Raw genomic sequence first — 14,625 nt, 5'->3', positions numbered from 1 at the left:
GATCCCCCACCGTTCAGACGGGCATAACTTTTTAGAGTTACGGGACCCACAGCATATCCCCGCGAAGCTCTCGTCGAGCCCCACATGCTGAGCAACGGGTACAGCCCGTGGCTACTCCGGGAAGGAAAAAGAGGCCGTTTCGAGCCATTTCGGTCACTTTTAGTTCGCAGCTACTATTTTTCGGCACGTTTAAGGTTGTGGGACCCGCTCATCACCGGCCCGTGCATATTGTCGTACCTTTTTGTCCACGTACTCGCGAACCGCTTATCGAGTTTTGGACCACAGCAAGACCAAATGAACGGAAAAAAAAATGAACGCATTCGCAAAAGGAGGGGTGCAACACGAGGACTTCCCAGGGGGTTACCCATCCTAGTACTACTCTTGCCCAAGCACGCTTAACTTTGGAGTTCTGATGGGATACGGAGCATTAGTGCTGGTATGATCGCACCAATCAATCGCCCCGCAATTTTTCTTTCATTGCGTACGCTCCCGTGCGCAGGTTCTGATCCCCCACCCTTTAGACGGGCATAACTTTTTAGAGTTACGGGAACCACAGCATATCACCGCGAAGCTCACGTTGAGCCCCACGTGCTGAGCAACGGGTACAGCCCGTGGCTACTCCGGGAAGGAAAAAGAGGCCGTTTCGAGCCATTTCGGCCACTTTTAGTTCGCTGCTACTGTTTTTCGGCACGTTTAAGGTTGTGGGACCCGCTCATCACCGCCCCGTGCATATTGTCGTACCTTTTTGTCCTCGTACTCGCGAACCGTTTATCGAGTTTCGAACCACACAAAACCAACTGAATTTAAAAAAAAATGAACGCACTCGCAAAAGGAGGGGTGCAAAACGAGGACTTCCCAGGGGGGTCACCCATCCTAGTACTACTCTCGCCCAAGCACGCTTAACTTCGAAGTTCTGATGGGATCCGGTGCATTAGTTCTGGTATGATCGCACCTATCAATAGCCCCGCACTTTATTCTTTCATAGCGTACGCTCCCGTGCGCAGGTTCTGATCCCCCACCGTTCAGACGGGCATAACTTTTTAGAGTTACGGGACCCGCAACATATCACCGCGAAGCTCTCGAGCCCCACGTGCTGAGCAACGGGTACAGCCCGTGGCTACTCCGGGAAGGAAAAAGAGGCCGTTTCGAGCCATTTCGGCCACTTTTAGTTCGCTGCTACTATTTTTCTGCACGTTTAAGGTTGTGGGACCCGCTCATCACCGCCCCGTGCATATTGTCGTACCTTTTTGTCCTCGTTCTCGCGAACCGCTTATCGAGTTTCGGACCACACAAGACCAACTGAACTTAAAAAAAAAATGAACGCACTCGCAAAAGGAGGGGTGCAACACGAGGACTTCCCAGGGGGTCACCCATCCTAGTACTACTCTCGCTCAAGCACGCTTAACTTCGGAGTTCTGATGGGATCTGGTGCATTAGTGCTGGCATGATCGCACAAATTAATAGCCCCGCACTTTATTCTTTCATAGCGTACGCTCCCATGCGCAGGTTCTGATCCCCCACTGTTCAGACGGGCATAACTTTTTAGAGCTACGGGACCCACAGCATATCACCGCGAAGCTCTCGTCGAGCCCCACGTGCTGAGCAACGGGTACAGCCCGTGGCTACTCCGGGAAGGAAAAAAGAGGCCGTTTCGAGCCATTTCGGTCACTTTTAGTTCGCAGCTACTGTTTTTCGGCACGTTTAAGGTTGTGGGACCCGCTCATCACCGGCCCGTGCATATTGTCGTACCTTTTTGTCCACGTACTCGCGAACCGCTTATCGAGTTTCGGACCACACAAGACCAACTGAACTTAAAAAAAAAAATGAACGCACTCGCAAAAGGAGGGGTGCAACACGAGGACTTCCCAGGGGGTCACCCATCCTAGTACTACTCTCGCTCAAGCACGCTTAACTTCGGAGTTCTGATGGGATCTGGTGCATTAGTGCTGGCATGATCGCACAAATTAATAGCCCCGCACTTTATTCTTTCATAGCGTACGCTCCCGTGCGCAGGTTCTGATCCCCCACCGTTCAGACGGGCATAACGTTTTAGAGTTACGGGACCCACAGCATATCACCGCGAAGCTCTCGTCGAGCCCCACGTGCTGAGCAACGGGTACAGCCCGTGGCTACTCCGGGAAGGAAAAAGAGGCCGTTTCGAGCCATTTCGGTCACTTTTAGTTCGCAGCTACTGTTTTTCGGCACGTTTAAGGTTGTGGGACCCGCTCATCACCGGCCCGTGCATATTGTCGTACCTTTTTGTCCACGTACTCGCGAACCGCTTATCGAGTTTCGGACCACACAAGACCAACTGAACTTAAAAAAAAAATGAACGCACTCGCAAAAAGAGGGGTGCAACACGAGGACTTCCCAGGGGGTCACCCATCCTAGTACTACTCTCGCTCAAGCACGCTTAACTTCGGAGTTCTGATGGGATCTGGTGCATTAGTGCTGGCATGATCGCACAAATTAGTAGCCCCGCACTTTATTCTTTCATAGCGTACGCTCCCGTGCGCAGGTTCTGATCCCCCACCGTTCAGACGGGCATAACTTTTTAGAGTTACGGGACCCACAGCATATCACCGCGAAGCTCTCGTCGAGCCCCACGTGCTGAGCAACGGGTACAGCCCGTGGCTACTCCGGGAAGGAAAAAGAGGCCGTTTCGAGCCATTTCGGCCACTTTTAGTTCGCTGCTACTGTTTTTCGGCACGTTTAAGGTTGTGGGACCCGCTCATCACCGCCCCGTGCATATTGTCGTACCTTTTTGTCCTCGTACTCGCGAACCGCTTATCGAGTTTCGGACCACACAAGACCAACTGAACTTAAAAAAAAAATGAACGCACTCGCAAAAAGAGGGGTGCAACACGAGGACTTCCCAGGGGGTCACCCATCCTAGTACTACTCTCGCTCAAGCACGCTTAACTTCGGAGTTCTGATGGGATCTGGTGCATTAGTGCTGGCATGATCGCACAAATTAGTAGCCCCGCACTTTATTCTTTCATAGCGTACGCTCCCGTGCGCAGGTTCTGATCCCCCACCGTTCAGACTGGCATAACTTTTTAGAGTTACGGGACCCACAGCATATCACCGCGAAGCTCTCGTCGAGCCCCACGTGCTGAGCAACGGATACAGCCCGTGGCTACTCCGGGAAGGAAAAAGAGGCCGTTTCGAGCCATTTCGGTCACTTTTAGTTCGCAGCTACTGTTTTTCGGCACGTTTAAGGTTGTGGGACCCGCTCATCACCGGCCCGTGCATATTGTCGTACCTTTTTGTCCACGTACTCGCGAACCGCTTATCGAGTTTCGGACCACAGCAAGACCAACTGAACGGAAAAAAAAATGAACGCATTCGCAAAAGGAGGGGTGCAACACGAGGACTTCCCAGGGGGTTACCCATCCTAGTACTACTCTCGCCCAAGCACGCTTAACTTCGGAGTTCTGATGGGATACGGTGCATTAGTGCTGGTATGATCGCACCAATCAATCGCCCCGCACTTTATTCTTTCATTGCGTACGCTCCCGTGCGCAGGTTCTGATCCCCCACCCTTTAGACGGGCATAACTTTTTAGAGTTACGGGAACCACAGCATATCACCGCTAAGCTCTCGTTGAGCCCCACGTGCTGAGCAACGGGTACAGCCCGTGGCTACTCCGGGAAGGAAAAAGAGGCCGTTTCGAGCCACTTTTAGTTCGCTGCTACTGTTTTTCGGCACGTTTAAGGTTGTGGGACCCGCTCATCACCGCCCCGTGCATATTGTCGTACCTTTTTGTCCTCGTACTCGCGAACCGTTTATCGAGTTTCGAACCACACAAAACCAACTGAATTTAAAAAAAAATGAACGCACTCGCAAAAAGAGGGGTGCAACACGAGGACTTCCCAGGGGGTCACCCATCCTAGTACTACTCTCGCTCAAGCACGCTTAACTTCGGAGTTCTGATGGGATCTGGTGCATTAGTGCTGGCATGATCGCACAAATTAGTAGCCCCGCACTTTATTCTTTCATAGCGTACGCTCCCGTGCGCAGGTTCTGATCCCCCACCGTTCAGACGGGCATAACTTTTTAGAGTTACGGGACCCACAGCATATCACCGCGAAGCTCTCGTCGAGCCCCACGTGCTGAGCAACGGGTACAGCCCGTGGCTACTCCGGGAAGGAAAAAGAGGCCGTTTCGAGCCATTTCGGTCACTTTTAGTTCGCAGCAACTGTTTTTCGGCACGTTTAAGGTTGTGGGACCCGCTCATCACCGGCCCGTGCATATTGTCGTACCTTTTTGTCCACGTACTCGCGAACCGCTTATCGAGTTTCGGACCACAGCAAGACCAACTGAACGGAAAAAAAAATGAACGCATTCGCAAAAGGAGGGGTGCAACACGAGGACTTCCCAGGGGGTTACCCATCCTAGTACTACTCTCGCCCAAGCACGCTTAACTTCGGAGTTCTGATGGGATACGGTGCATTAGTGCTGGTATGATCGCACCAATCAATCGCCCCGCACTTTATTCTTACATTGCGTACGCTCCCGTGCGCAGGTTCTGATCCCCCACCCTTTAGACGGGCATAACTTTTTAGAGTTACGGGAACCACAGCATATCACCGCTAAGCTCTCGTTGAGCCCCACGTGCTGAGCAACGGGTACAGCCCGTGGCTACTCCGGGAAGGAAAAAGAGGCCGTTTCGAGCCACTTTTAGTTCGCTGCTACTGTTTTTCGGCACGTTTAAGGTTGTGGGACCCGCTCATCACCGCCCCGTGCATATTGTCGTACCTTTTTGTCCTCGTACTCGCGAACCGTTTATCGAGTTTCGAACCACACAAAACCAACTGAATTTAAAAAAAAATGAACGCACTCGCAAAAGGAGGGGTGCAAAACGAGGACTTCCCAGGGGGGTCACCCATCCTAGTACTACTCTCGCCCAAGCACGTTTAACTTCGGAGTTCTGATGGGATCCGGTGCATTAGTTCTGGTATGATCGCACCCATCAATAGCCCCGCACTTTATTCTTTCATAGCGTACACTCCCGTGCGCAGGTTCTGATCCCCCACCGTTCAGACGGGCATAACTTTTTAGAGTTACGGGACCCACAGCATATCACCGCGAAGCTCTCGTCGAGCCCCACGTGCTGAGCAACGGGTACAGCCCGTGGCTACTCCGGGAAGGAAAAAGAGGCCGTTTCGAGCCATTTCGGTCACTTTTAGTTCGCAGTTACTGTTTTTCGGCACGTTTAAGGTTGTGGGACCCGCTCATCACCGGCCCGAGCATATTGTCGTACCTTTTTGTCCACGTACTCGCGAACTGCTTATCGAGTTTCGGACCACAGCAAGACCAACTGAACGGAAAAAAAAAATGAACGCATTCGCAAAAGGAGGGATGCAACACGAGGACATCCCAGGGGGTTACCCATCCTAGTACTACTCTCGCCCAAGCACGCTTAACTTCGGAGTTGTGATGGGATCCGGTGCATTAGTGCTGGCATGATCGCACCAATCAATAGCCTAGCACTTTATTCTTTCATAGCGTACGCTCCCGTGCGCAGGTTCTGATCCCCCACCCTTCAGACGGGCATAACTTTTTAGAGTTACGGGACCCACAGCATATCACCGCGAAGCTCTCGTCGAGCCCCACGTGCTGAGCTACTGGTATAGCCCGTGGCTACTCCGGGAAGGAAAAAGAGGCCGTTTCGAGCCATTTTGGCCAATTTTAGATCGCAGCTACTGTTTTTCGGCATATTTAAGGTTGTGGGACCCGCTCATCACCTGCCCGTGCATATTCGTACCTTTTTGTCCTCGTACTCGCGAACCGCTTATCGAGTTTCAGACCACAGCAAGACCAACTGAACGGAAATATATAAAAAAATGAACGCACTCGCAAAAGGAGAGGTGCAACACGAGGACTTCCCAGGGGGTCACCCATCCTAGTACTACTCTCGCCCAAGCACGCTTAACTTCGAAGTTCTGATGGGATCCGGTGCATTAGTTCTGGTATGATCGCACCCATCAATAGCCCCGCACTTTATTCTTTCATAGCGTACACTCCCGTGCGCAGGTTCTGATCCCCCACCCTTCAGACGGGCATAACTTTTTAGATTTACGGGACCCACAGCATATCACCGCGAAGCTCTCGTCGAGCCCCACGTGCTGAGCTACTGGTATAGCCCGTGGCTACTCCGGGAAGGAAAAAGAGGCCGTTTAGAGCCATTTCGGCCACTTTTAGTTCGCTGCTACTGTTTTTCTGCACGTTCAAGGTTGTGGGACCCGCTCATCACCGCCTCGTGCATATTGTCGTACCTTTTTGTCCTCGTTCTCGCGAACCGTTTATCGAGTTTCGAACCACACAAAACCAACTGAATTTAAAAAAAAATGAACGCACTCGCAAAAGGAGGGGTGCAAAACGAGGACTTCCCAGGGGGGTCACCCATCCTAGTACTACTCTCGCCCAAGCACGTTTAACTTCGGAGTTCTGATGGGATCCGGTGCATTAGTTCTGGTATGATCGCACCCATCAATAGCCCCGCACTTTATTCTTTCATAGCGTACACTCCCGTGCGCAGGTTCTGATCCCCCACCGTTCAGACGGGCATAACTTTTTAGAGTTACGGGACCCACAGCATATCACCGCGAAGCTCTCGTCGAGCCCCACGTGCTGAGCAACGGGTACAGCCCGTGGCTACTCCGGGAAGGAAAAAGAGGCCGTTTCGAGCCATTTCGGTCACTTTTAGTTCGCAGTTACTGTTTTTCGGCACGTTTAAGGTTGTGGGACCCGCTCATCACCGGCCCGAGCATATTGTCGTACCTTTTTGTCCACGTACTCGCGAACTGCTTATCGAGTTTCGGACCACAGCAAGACCAACTGAACGGAAAAAAAAAATGAACGCATTCGCAAAAGGAGGGATGCAACACGAGGACTTCCCAGGGGGTTACCCATCCTAGTACTACTCTCGCCCAAGCACGCTTAACTTCGGAGTTGTGATGGGATCCGGTGCATTAGTGCTGGCATGATCGCACCAATCAATAGCCTAGCACTTTATTCTTTCATAGCGTACGCTCCCGTGCGCAGGTTCTGATCCCCCACCCTTCAGACGGGCATAACTTTTTAGAGTTACGGGACCCACAGCATATCACCGCGAAGCTCTCGTCGAGCCCCACGTGCTGAGCTACTGGTATAGCCCGTGGCTACTCCGGGAAGGAAAAAGAGGCCGTTTCGAGCCATTTTGGCCAATTTTAGATCGCAGCTACTGTTTTTCGGCACGTTTAAGGTTGTGGGACCCGCTCATCACCTGCCCGTGCATATTCGTACCTTTTTGTCCTCGTACTCGCGAACCGCTTATCGAGTTTCAGACCACAGCAAGACCAACTGAACGGAAAATATAAAAAAATGAACGCATTCGCAAAAGGAGAGGTGCAACACGAGGACTTCCCAGGGGGTCACCCATCCTAGTACTACTCTCGCCCAAGCACGCTTAACTTCGAAGTTCTGATAGGATCCGGTGCATTAGTTCTGGTATGATCGCACCCATCAATAGCCCCGCACTTTATTCTTTCATAGCGTACACTCCCGTGCGCAGGTTCTGATCCCCCACCCTTCAGACGGGCATAACTTTTTAGATTTACGGGACCCACAGCATATCACCGCGAAGCTCTCGTCGAGCCCCACGTGCTGAGCTACTGGTATAGCCCGTGGCTACTCCGGGAAGGAAAAAGAGGCCGTTTAGAGCCATTTCGGCCACTTTTAGTTCGCTGCTACTGTTTTTCTGCACGTTCAAGGTTGTGGGACCCGCTCATCACCGCCCCGTGCATATTGTCGTACCTTTTTGTCCTCGTTCTCGCGAACCGTTTATCGAGTTTCGAACCACACAAAACCAACTGAATTTAAAAAAAAATGAACGCACTCGCAAAAGGAGGGGTGCAAAACGAGGACTTCCCAGGGGGGTCACCCATCCTAGTACTACTCTCGCCCAAGCACGTTTAACTTCGGAGTTCTGATGGGATCCGGTGCATTAGTACTAGTATGATCGCACCAATGAATAGCCCCGCACTTTATTCTTTCATTGCGTACGCTCCCGTGCGCAGGTTCTGATCCCCCACCCTTCAGACGGGCATAACTTTTTAGATTTACGGGACCCACAGCATATCACCGCGAAGCTCTCGTCGAGCCCCACGTGCTGAGCTACTGGTATAGCCCGTGGCTACTCCGGGAAGGAAAAAGAGGCCGTTTAGAGCCATTTCGGCCACTTTTAGTTCGCTGCTACTGTTTTTCTGCACGTTCAAGGTTGTGGGACCCGCTCATCACCGCCCCGTGCATATTGTCGTACCTTTTTGTCCTCGTTCTCGCGAACCGCTTATCGAGTTTCGGACCACACAAGACCAACTGAACTTAAAAAAAAAATGAACGCACTCGCAAAAGGAGGGGTGTAACACGAGGACTTCCCAGGGGGGTCACCCATCCTAATACTACTCTCGCCCAAGCACGCTTAAATTCGGAGTTGTGATGGGATCCGGTGCATTAGTGCTGGCATGATCGCACCAATCAATAGCCTAGCACTTTATTCTTTCATAGCGTACGCTCCCGTGCGCAGGTTCTGATCTCCCACCCTTCAGACGGGCATAACTTTTTAGAGTTACGGGACCCACAGCATATCACCGCGAAGCTCTCGTCGAGCCCCACGTGCTGAGCTACTGGTATAGCCCGTGGCTACTCCGGGAAGGAAAAAGAGGCCGTTTCGAGCCATTTTGGCCAATTTTAGATCGCAGCTACTGTTTTTCGGCACGTTTAAGGTTGTGGGACCCGCTCATCACCTGCCCGTGCATATTCGTACCTTTTTGTCCTCGTACTCGCGAACCGCTTATCGAGTTTCAGACCACAGCAAGACCAACTGAACGGAAAATATAAAAAAATGAACGCATTCGCAAAAGGAGAGGTGCAACACGAGGACTTCCCAGGGGGTCACCCATCCTAGTACTACTCTCGCCCAAGCACGCTTAACTTCGAAGTTCTGATGGGATCCGGTGCATTAGTTCTGGTATGATCGCACCCATCAATAGCCCCGCACTTTATTCTTTCATAGCGTACACTCCCGTGCGCAGGTTCTGATCCCCCACCGTTCAGACGGGCATAACTTTTTAGAGTTACGGGACCCACAGCATATCACCGCGAAGCTCTCGTCGAGCCCCACGTGCTGAGCTACTAGTATAGCCCGTGGCTACTCCGGGAAGGAAAAAGAGGCCGTTTAGAGCCATTTCGGCCACTTTTAGTTCGCTGCTACTGTTTTTCTGCACGTTCAAGGTTGTGGGACCCGCTCATCACCGCCCCGTGCATATTGTCGTACCTTTTTGTCCTCGTTCTCGCGAACCGTTTATCGAGTTTCGAACCACACAAAACCAACTGAATTTAAAAAAAAATGAACGCACTCGCAAAAGGAGGGGTGCAAAACGAGGACTTCCCAGGGGGGTCACCCATCCTAGTACTACTCTCGCCCAAGCACGTTTAACTTCGGAGTTCTGATGGGATCCGGTGCATTAGTACTAGTATGATCGCACCAATGAATAGCCCCGCACTTTATTCTTTCATTGCGTACGCTCCCGTGCGCAGGTTCTGATCCCCCACCCTTCAGACGGGCATAACTTTTTAGATTTACGGGACCCACAGCATATCACCGCGAAGCTCTCGTCGAGCCCCACGTGCTGAGCTACTGGTATAGCCCGTGGCTACTCCGGGAAGGAAAAAGAGGCCGTTTAGAGCCATTTCGGCCACTTTTAGTTCGCTGCTACTGTTTTTCTGCACGTTCAAGGTTGTGGGACCCGCTCATCACCGCCCCGTGCATATTGTCGTACCTTTTTGTCCTCGTTCTCGCGAACCGCTTATCGAGTTTCGGACCACACAAGACCAACTGAACTTAAAAAAAAAATGAACGCACTCGCAAAAGGAGGGGTGTAACACGAGGACTTCCCAGGGGGGTCACCCATCCTAATACTACTCTCGCCCAAGCACGCTTAAATTCGGAGTTGTGATGGGATCCGGTGCATTAGTGCTGGCATGATCGCACCAATCAATAGCCTAGCACTTTATTCTTTCATAGCGTACGCTCCCGTGCGCAGGTTCTGATCTCCCACCCTTCAGACGGGCATAACTTTTTAGAGTTACGGGACCCACAGCATATCACCGCGAAGCTCTCGTCGAGCCCCACGTGCTGAGCTACTGGTATAGCCCGTGGCTACTCCGGGAAGGAAAAAGAGGCCGTTTCGAGCCATTTTGGCCAATTTTAGATCGCAGCTACTGTTTTTCGGCACGTTTAAGGTTGTGGGACCCGCTCATCACCTGCCCGTGCATATTCGTACCTTTTTGTCCTCGTACTCGCGAACCGCTTATCGAGTTTCAGACCACAGCAAGACCAACTGAACGGAAAATATAAAAAAATGAACGCATTCGCAAAAGGAGAGGTGCAACACGAGGACTTCCCAGGGGGTCACCCATCCTAGTACTACTCTCGCCCAAGCACGCTTAACTTCGAAGTTCTGATGGGATCCGGTGCATTAGTTCTGGTATGATCGCACCCATCAATAGCCCCGCACTTTATTCTTTCATAGCGTACACTCCCGTGCGCAGGTTCTGATCCCCCACCGTTCAGACGGGCATAACTTTTTAGAGTTACGGGACCCACAGCATATCACCGCGAAGCTCTCGTCGAGCCCCACGTGCTGAGCTACTAGTATAGCCCGTGGCTACTCCGGGAAGGAAAAAGAGGCCGTTTAGAGCCATTTCGGCCACTTTTAGTTCGCTGCTACTGTTTTTCTGCACGTTCAAGGTTGTGGGACCCGCTCATCACCGCCCGGTGCATATTGTCGTACCTTTTTGTCCTCGTTCTCGCGAACCGCTTATCGAGTTTCGGACCACACAAGACCAACTGAACTTAAAAAAAAAATGAACGCACTCGCAAAAGGAGGGGTGTAACACGAGGACTTCCCAGGGGGGTCACCCATCCTAGTACTACTCTCGCCCAAGCACGCTTAAATTCGGAGTTGTGATGGGATCCGGTGCATTAGTGCTGGCATGATCGCACCAATCAATAGCCTAGCACTTTATTCTTTCATAGCGTACGCTCCCGTGCGCAGGTTCTGATCCCCCACCCTTCAGACGGGCATAACTTTTTAGAGTTACGGGACCCACAGCATATCACCGCGAAGCTCTCGTCGAGCCCCACGTGCTGAGCTACTGGTATAGCCCGTGGCTACTCCGGGAAGGAAAAAGAGGCCGTTTAGAGCCATTTCGGCCACTTTTAGTTCGCTGCTACTGTTTTTCTGCACGTTCAAGGTTGTGGGACCCGCTCATCACCGCCCCGTGCATATTGTCGTACCTTTTTGTCCTCGTTCTCGCGAACCGCTTATCGAGTTTCGGACCACACAAGACCAACTGAACTTAAAAAAAAAATGAACGCACTCGCAAAAGGAGGGGTGTAACACGAGGACTTCCCAGGGGGGTCACCCATCCTAATACTACTCTCGCCCAAGCACGCTTAAATTCGGAGTTGTGATGGGATCCGGTGCATTAGTGCTGGCATGATCGCACCAATCAATAGCCTAGCACTTTATTCTTTCATAGCGTACGCTCCCGTGCGCAGGTTCTGATCTCCCACCCTTCAGACGGGTATAACTTTTTAGAGTTACGGGACCCACAGCATATCACCGCGAAGCTCTCATCGAGCCCCACGTGCTGAGCTACTGGTATAGCCCGTGGCTACTCCGGGAAGGAAAAAGAGGCCGTTTCGAGCCATTTTGGCCAATTTTAGATCGCAGCTACTGTTTTTCGGCACGTTTAAGGTTGTGGGACCCGCTCATCACCTGCCCGTGCATATTCGTACCTTTTTGTCCTCGTACTCGCGAACCGCTTATCGAGTTTCAGACCACAGCAAGACCAACTGAACGGAAAATATAAAAAAATGAACGCATTCGCAAAAGGAGAGGTGCAACACGAGGACTTCCCAGGGGGTCACCCATCCTAGTACTACTCTCGCCCAAGCACGCTTAACTTCGAAGTTCTGATGGGATCCGGTGCATTAGTTCTGGTATGATCGCACCCATCAATAGCCCCGCACTTTATTCTTTCATAGCGTACACTCCCGTGCGCAGGTTCTGATCCCCCACCCTTCAGACGGGCATAACTTTTTAGAGTTACGGGTCCCACAGCATATCACCGCGAAGCTCTCGTCGAGCCCCACGTGCTGAGCAACGTGTACAGCCCGTGGCTATTCCGGGAAGGAAAAAGAGGCCGTTTCGAGCCATTTCGGTCACTTTTAGTTCGCAGCTACTGTTTTTCGGCACGTTTAAGGTTGTGGGACCCGCTCATCACCGGCCCGTGCATATTGTCGTACCTTTTTGTCCACGTACTCGCGAACCGCTTATCGAGTTTCGGACCACACAAGACCAACTGAACTTAAAAAAAAAATGAACGCACTCGCAAAAAGAGGGGTGCAACACGAGGACTTCCCAGGGGGTCACCCATCCTAGTACTACTCTCGCTCAAGCACGCTTAACTTCGGAGTTCTGATGGGATCTGGTGCATTAGTGCTGGCATGATCGCACAAATTAGTAGCCCCGCACTTTATTCTTTCATAGCGTACGCTCCCGTGCGCAGGTTCTGATCCCCCACCGTTCAGACGGGCATAACTTTTTAGAGTTACGGGACCCACAGCATATCACCGCGAAGCTCTCGTCGAGCCCCACGTGCTGAGCAACGGGTACAGCCCGTGGCTACTCCGGGATGGAAAAAGAGGCCGTTTCGAGCCATTTCGGTCACTTTTAATTCGCAGCTACTGTTTTTCGGCACGTTAAAGGTTGTGGGACCCGCTCATCACCGGCCCGTGCATATTGTCGTACCTTTTTGTCCACGTACTCGCGAACCGCTTATCGAGTTTCGGACCACAGCAAGACCAACTGAACGGAAAAAAAAATGAACGCATTCGCAAAAGGAAGGGTGCAACACGAGGACTTCCCAGGGGGTTACCCATCCTAGTACTACTCTCGCCCAAGCACGCTTAACTTCGGAGTTCTGATGGGATACGGTGCATTAGTGCTGGTATGATCGCACCAATCAATCGCCCCGCACTTTATTCTTTCATTGCGTACGCTCCCGTGCGCAGGTTCTGATCCCCCACCCTTTAGACGGGCATAACTTTTTAGAGTTACGGGAACCACAGCATATCACCGCTAAGCTCTCGTTGAGCCCCACGTGCTGAGCAACGGGTACAGCCCGTGGCTACTCCGGGAAGGAAAAAGAGGCCGTTTCGAGCCACTTTTAGTTCGCTGCTACTGTTTTTCGGCACGTTTAAGGTTGTGGGACCCGCTCATCACCGCCCCGTGCATATTGTCGTACCTTTTTGTCCTCGTACTCGCGAACCGTTTATCGAGTTTCGAACCACACAAAACCAACTGAATTTAAAAAAAAATGAACGCACTCGCAAAAGGAGGGGTGCAAAACGAGGACTTCCCAGGGGGGTCACCCATCCTAGTACTACTCTCGCCCAAGCACGTTTAACTTCGGAGTTCTGATGGGATCCGGTGCATTAGTTCTGGTATGATCGCACCCATCAATAGCCCCGCACTTTATTCTTTCATAGCGTACACTCCCGTGCGCAGGTTCTGATCCCCCACCGTTCAGACGGGCATAACTTTTTAGAGTTACGGGACCCACAGCATATCACCGCGAAGCTCTCGGCGAGCCCCACGTGCTGAGCAACGGGTACAGCCCGTGGCTACTCCGGGAAGGAAAAAGAGGCCGTTTCGAGCCATTTCGGTCACTTTTAGTTCGCAGTTACTGTTTTTCGGCACGTTTAAGGTTGTGGGACCCGCTCATCACCGGCCCGAGCATATTGTCGTACCTTTTTGTCCACGTACTCGCGAACTGCTTATCGAGTTTCGGACCACAGCAAGACCAACTGAACGGAAAAAAAAAATGAACGCATTCGCAAAAGGAGGGATGCAACACGAGGACTTCCCAGGGGGTTACCCATCCTAGTACTACTCTCGCCCAAGCACGCTTAACTTCGGAGTTCTGATGGGATACGGTGCATTAGTACTAGTATGATCGCACCAATGAATAGCCCCGCACTTTATTCTTTCATTGCGTACGCTCCCGTGCGCAGGTTCTGATCCCCCACCTTTCAGACGGGCATAACTCTTTAGATTTACGGGACCCACAGCATATCACCGCGAAGCTCTCGTCGAGCCCCACGTGCTGAGCTACTGGTATAGCCCGTGGCTACTCCGGGAAGGAAAAAGAGGCCGTTTAGAGCCATTTCGGCCACTTTTAGTTCGCTGCTACTGTTTTTCTGCACGTTCAAGGTTGTGGGACCCGCTCATCACCGCCCCGTGCATATTGTCGTACCTTTTTGTCCTCGTTCTCGCGAACCGCTTATCGAGTTTCGGACCACACAAGACCAACTGAACTTAAAAAAAAAATGAACGCACTCGCAAAAGGAGGGGTGTAACACGAGGACTTCCCAGGGGGGTCACCCATCCTAATACTACTCTCGCCCAAGCACGCTTAAATTCGGAGTTGTGATGGGATCCGGTGCATTAGTGCTGGCATGATCGCACCAATCAATAGCCTAGCACTTTATTCTTTCATAGCGTACGCTCC

The 14,625-nt window shown here is 51.8% G+C and overlaps 11 non-coding genes and 18 pseudogenes across 11 annotated transcripts; all 29 read right to left on the bottom strand.

Annotated features, from left to right (window-relative positions):
- Positions 1–331: 331 nt before the first annotated feature.
- On the bottom strand, positions 332–450 carry LOC148924428 (5S ribosomal RNA; annotated as a pseudogene).
- Positions 451–834: 384 nt separating this feature from the next.
- On the bottom strand, positions 835–954 carry LOC148924427 (5S ribosomal RNA; annotated as a pseudogene).
- A 383-nt stretch (positions 955–1,337) lies between these two features.
- LOC148924426 (5S ribosomal RNA) lies at positions 1,338–1,456 on the bottom strand (annotated as a pseudogene).
- Positions 1,457–1,844: 388 nt separating this feature from the next.
- On the bottom strand, positions 1,845–1,963 carry LOC148924425 (5S ribosomal RNA; annotated as a pseudogene).
- A 386-nt stretch (positions 1,964–2,349) lies between these two features.
- Positions 2,350–2,468, bottom strand: LOC148924424 (5S ribosomal RNA; annotated as a pseudogene).
- A 386-nt stretch (positions 2,469–2,854) lies between these two features.
- On the bottom strand, positions 2,855–2,973 carry LOC148924423 (5S ribosomal RNA; annotated as a pseudogene).
- Positions 2,974–3,359: 386 nt separating this feature from the next.
- Positions 3,360–3,478, bottom strand: LOC148924422 (5S ribosomal RNA). The gene has a single exon (XR_016131526.1). It is a non-coding gene; the product is annotated as a 5S ribosomal RNA (ribosomal RNA).
- Positions 3,479–3,854: 376 nt separating this feature from the next.
- LOC148924421 (5S ribosomal RNA) lies at positions 3,855–3,973 on the bottom strand (annotated as a pseudogene).
- A 386-nt stretch (positions 3,974–4,359) lies between these two features.
- On the bottom strand, positions 4,360–4,478 carry LOC148924420 (5S ribosomal RNA). Its single transcript, XR_016131525.1, has one exon. It is a non-coding gene; the product is annotated as a 5S ribosomal RNA (ribosomal RNA).
- A 376-nt stretch (positions 4,479–4,854) lies between these two features.
- LOC148924419 (5S ribosomal RNA) lies at positions 4,855–4,974 on the bottom strand. The gene has a single exon (XR_016131686.1). It is a non-coding gene; the product is annotated as a 5S ribosomal RNA (ribosomal RNA).
- A 387-nt stretch (positions 4,975–5,361) lies between these two features.
- LOC148924418 (5S ribosomal RNA) lies at positions 5,362–5,480 on the bottom strand (annotated as a pseudogene).
- A 390-nt stretch (positions 5,481–5,870) lies between these two features.
- Positions 5,871–5,989, bottom strand: LOC148924417 (5S ribosomal RNA). The gene has a single exon (XR_016131345.1). It is a non-coding gene; the product is annotated as a 5S ribosomal RNA (ribosomal RNA).
- Positions 5,990–6,374: 385 nt separating this feature from the next.
- LOC148924416 (5S ribosomal RNA) lies at positions 6,375–6,494 on the bottom strand. Its single transcript, XR_016131684.1, has one exon. It is a non-coding gene; the product is annotated as a 5S ribosomal RNA (ribosomal RNA).
- Positions 6,495–6,881: 387 nt separating this feature from the next.
- Positions 6,882–7,000, bottom strand: LOC148924415 (5S ribosomal RNA; annotated as a pseudogene).
- A 389-nt stretch (positions 7,001–7,389) lies between these two features.
- LOC148924414 (5S ribosomal RNA) lies at positions 7,390–7,508 on the bottom strand. Its single transcript, XR_016131669.1, has one exon. It is a non-coding gene; the product is annotated as a 5S ribosomal RNA (ribosomal RNA).
- A 385-nt stretch (positions 7,509–7,893) lies between these two features.
- On the bottom strand, positions 7,894–8,013 carry LOC148924413 (5S ribosomal RNA; annotated as a pseudogene).
- A 386-nt stretch (positions 8,014–8,399) lies between these two features.
- Positions 8,400–8,519, bottom strand: LOC148924412 (5S ribosomal RNA; annotated as a pseudogene).
- A 389-nt stretch (positions 8,520–8,908) lies between these two features.
- Positions 8,909–9,027, bottom strand: LOC148924411 (5S ribosomal RNA). The gene has a single exon (XR_016131344.1). It is a non-coding gene; the product is annotated as a 5S ribosomal RNA (ribosomal RNA).
- Positions 9,028–9,412: 385 nt separating this feature from the next.
- On the bottom strand, positions 9,413–9,532 carry LOC148924410 (5S ribosomal RNA; annotated as a pseudogene).
- A 386-nt stretch (positions 9,533–9,918) lies between these two features.
- On the bottom strand, positions 9,919–10,038 carry LOC148924409 (5S ribosomal RNA; annotated as a pseudogene).
- A 389-nt stretch (positions 10,039–10,427) lies between these two features.
- Positions 10,428–10,546, bottom strand: LOC148924408 (5S ribosomal RNA). The gene has a single exon (XR_016131343.1). It is a non-coding gene; the product is annotated as a 5S ribosomal RNA (ribosomal RNA).
- Positions 10,547–10,932: 386 nt separating this feature from the next.
- Positions 10,933–11,052, bottom strand: LOC148924407 (5S ribosomal RNA; annotated as a pseudogene).
- Positions 11,053–11,438: 386 nt separating this feature from the next.
- Positions 11,439–11,558, bottom strand: LOC148924406 (5S ribosomal RNA; annotated as a pseudogene).
- Positions 11,559–11,947: 389 nt separating this feature from the next.
- LOC148924405 (5S ribosomal RNA) lies at positions 11,948–12,066 on the bottom strand. Its single transcript, XR_016131342.1, has one exon. It is a non-coding gene; the product is annotated as a 5S ribosomal RNA (ribosomal RNA).
- A 386-nt stretch (positions 12,067–12,452) lies between these two features.
- Positions 12,453–12,571, bottom strand: LOC148924404 (5S ribosomal RNA; annotated as a pseudogene).
- Positions 12,572–12,957: 386 nt separating this feature from the next.
- LOC148924403 (5S ribosomal RNA) lies at positions 12,958–13,076 on the bottom strand. Its single transcript, XR_016131532.1, has one exon. It is a non-coding gene; the product is annotated as a 5S ribosomal RNA (ribosomal RNA).
- Positions 13,077–13,452: 376 nt separating this feature from the next.
- Positions 13,453–13,572, bottom strand: LOC148924402 (5S ribosomal RNA). Its single transcript, XR_016131683.1, has one exon. It is a non-coding gene; the product is annotated as a 5S ribosomal RNA (ribosomal RNA).
- Positions 13,573–13,959: 387 nt separating this feature from the next.
- On the bottom strand, positions 13,960–14,078 carry LOC148924401 (5S ribosomal RNA; annotated as a pseudogene).
- Positions 14,079–14,464: 386 nt separating this feature from the next.
- Positions 14,465–14,584, bottom strand: LOC148924400 (5S ribosomal RNA; annotated as a pseudogene).
- Between the last annotated feature and the right edge of the window lie 41 nt (positions 14,585–14,625).

The sequence above is a fragment of the Salvia hispanica genome, chromosome 5 (genome assembly GCF_029641045.1).
Source record: "Salvia hispanica isolate PSC_SH4W2 chromosome 5, Shi_PSC_v1, whole genome shotgun sequence".
NCBI lineage: Eukaryota > Viridiplantae > Streptophyta > Magnoliopsida > Lamiales > Lamiaceae > Salvia > Salvia hispanica.
Note: the sequence above shows the minus strand (reverse complement) of the source record. Positions and strands in the feature narration are given on the sequence as shown.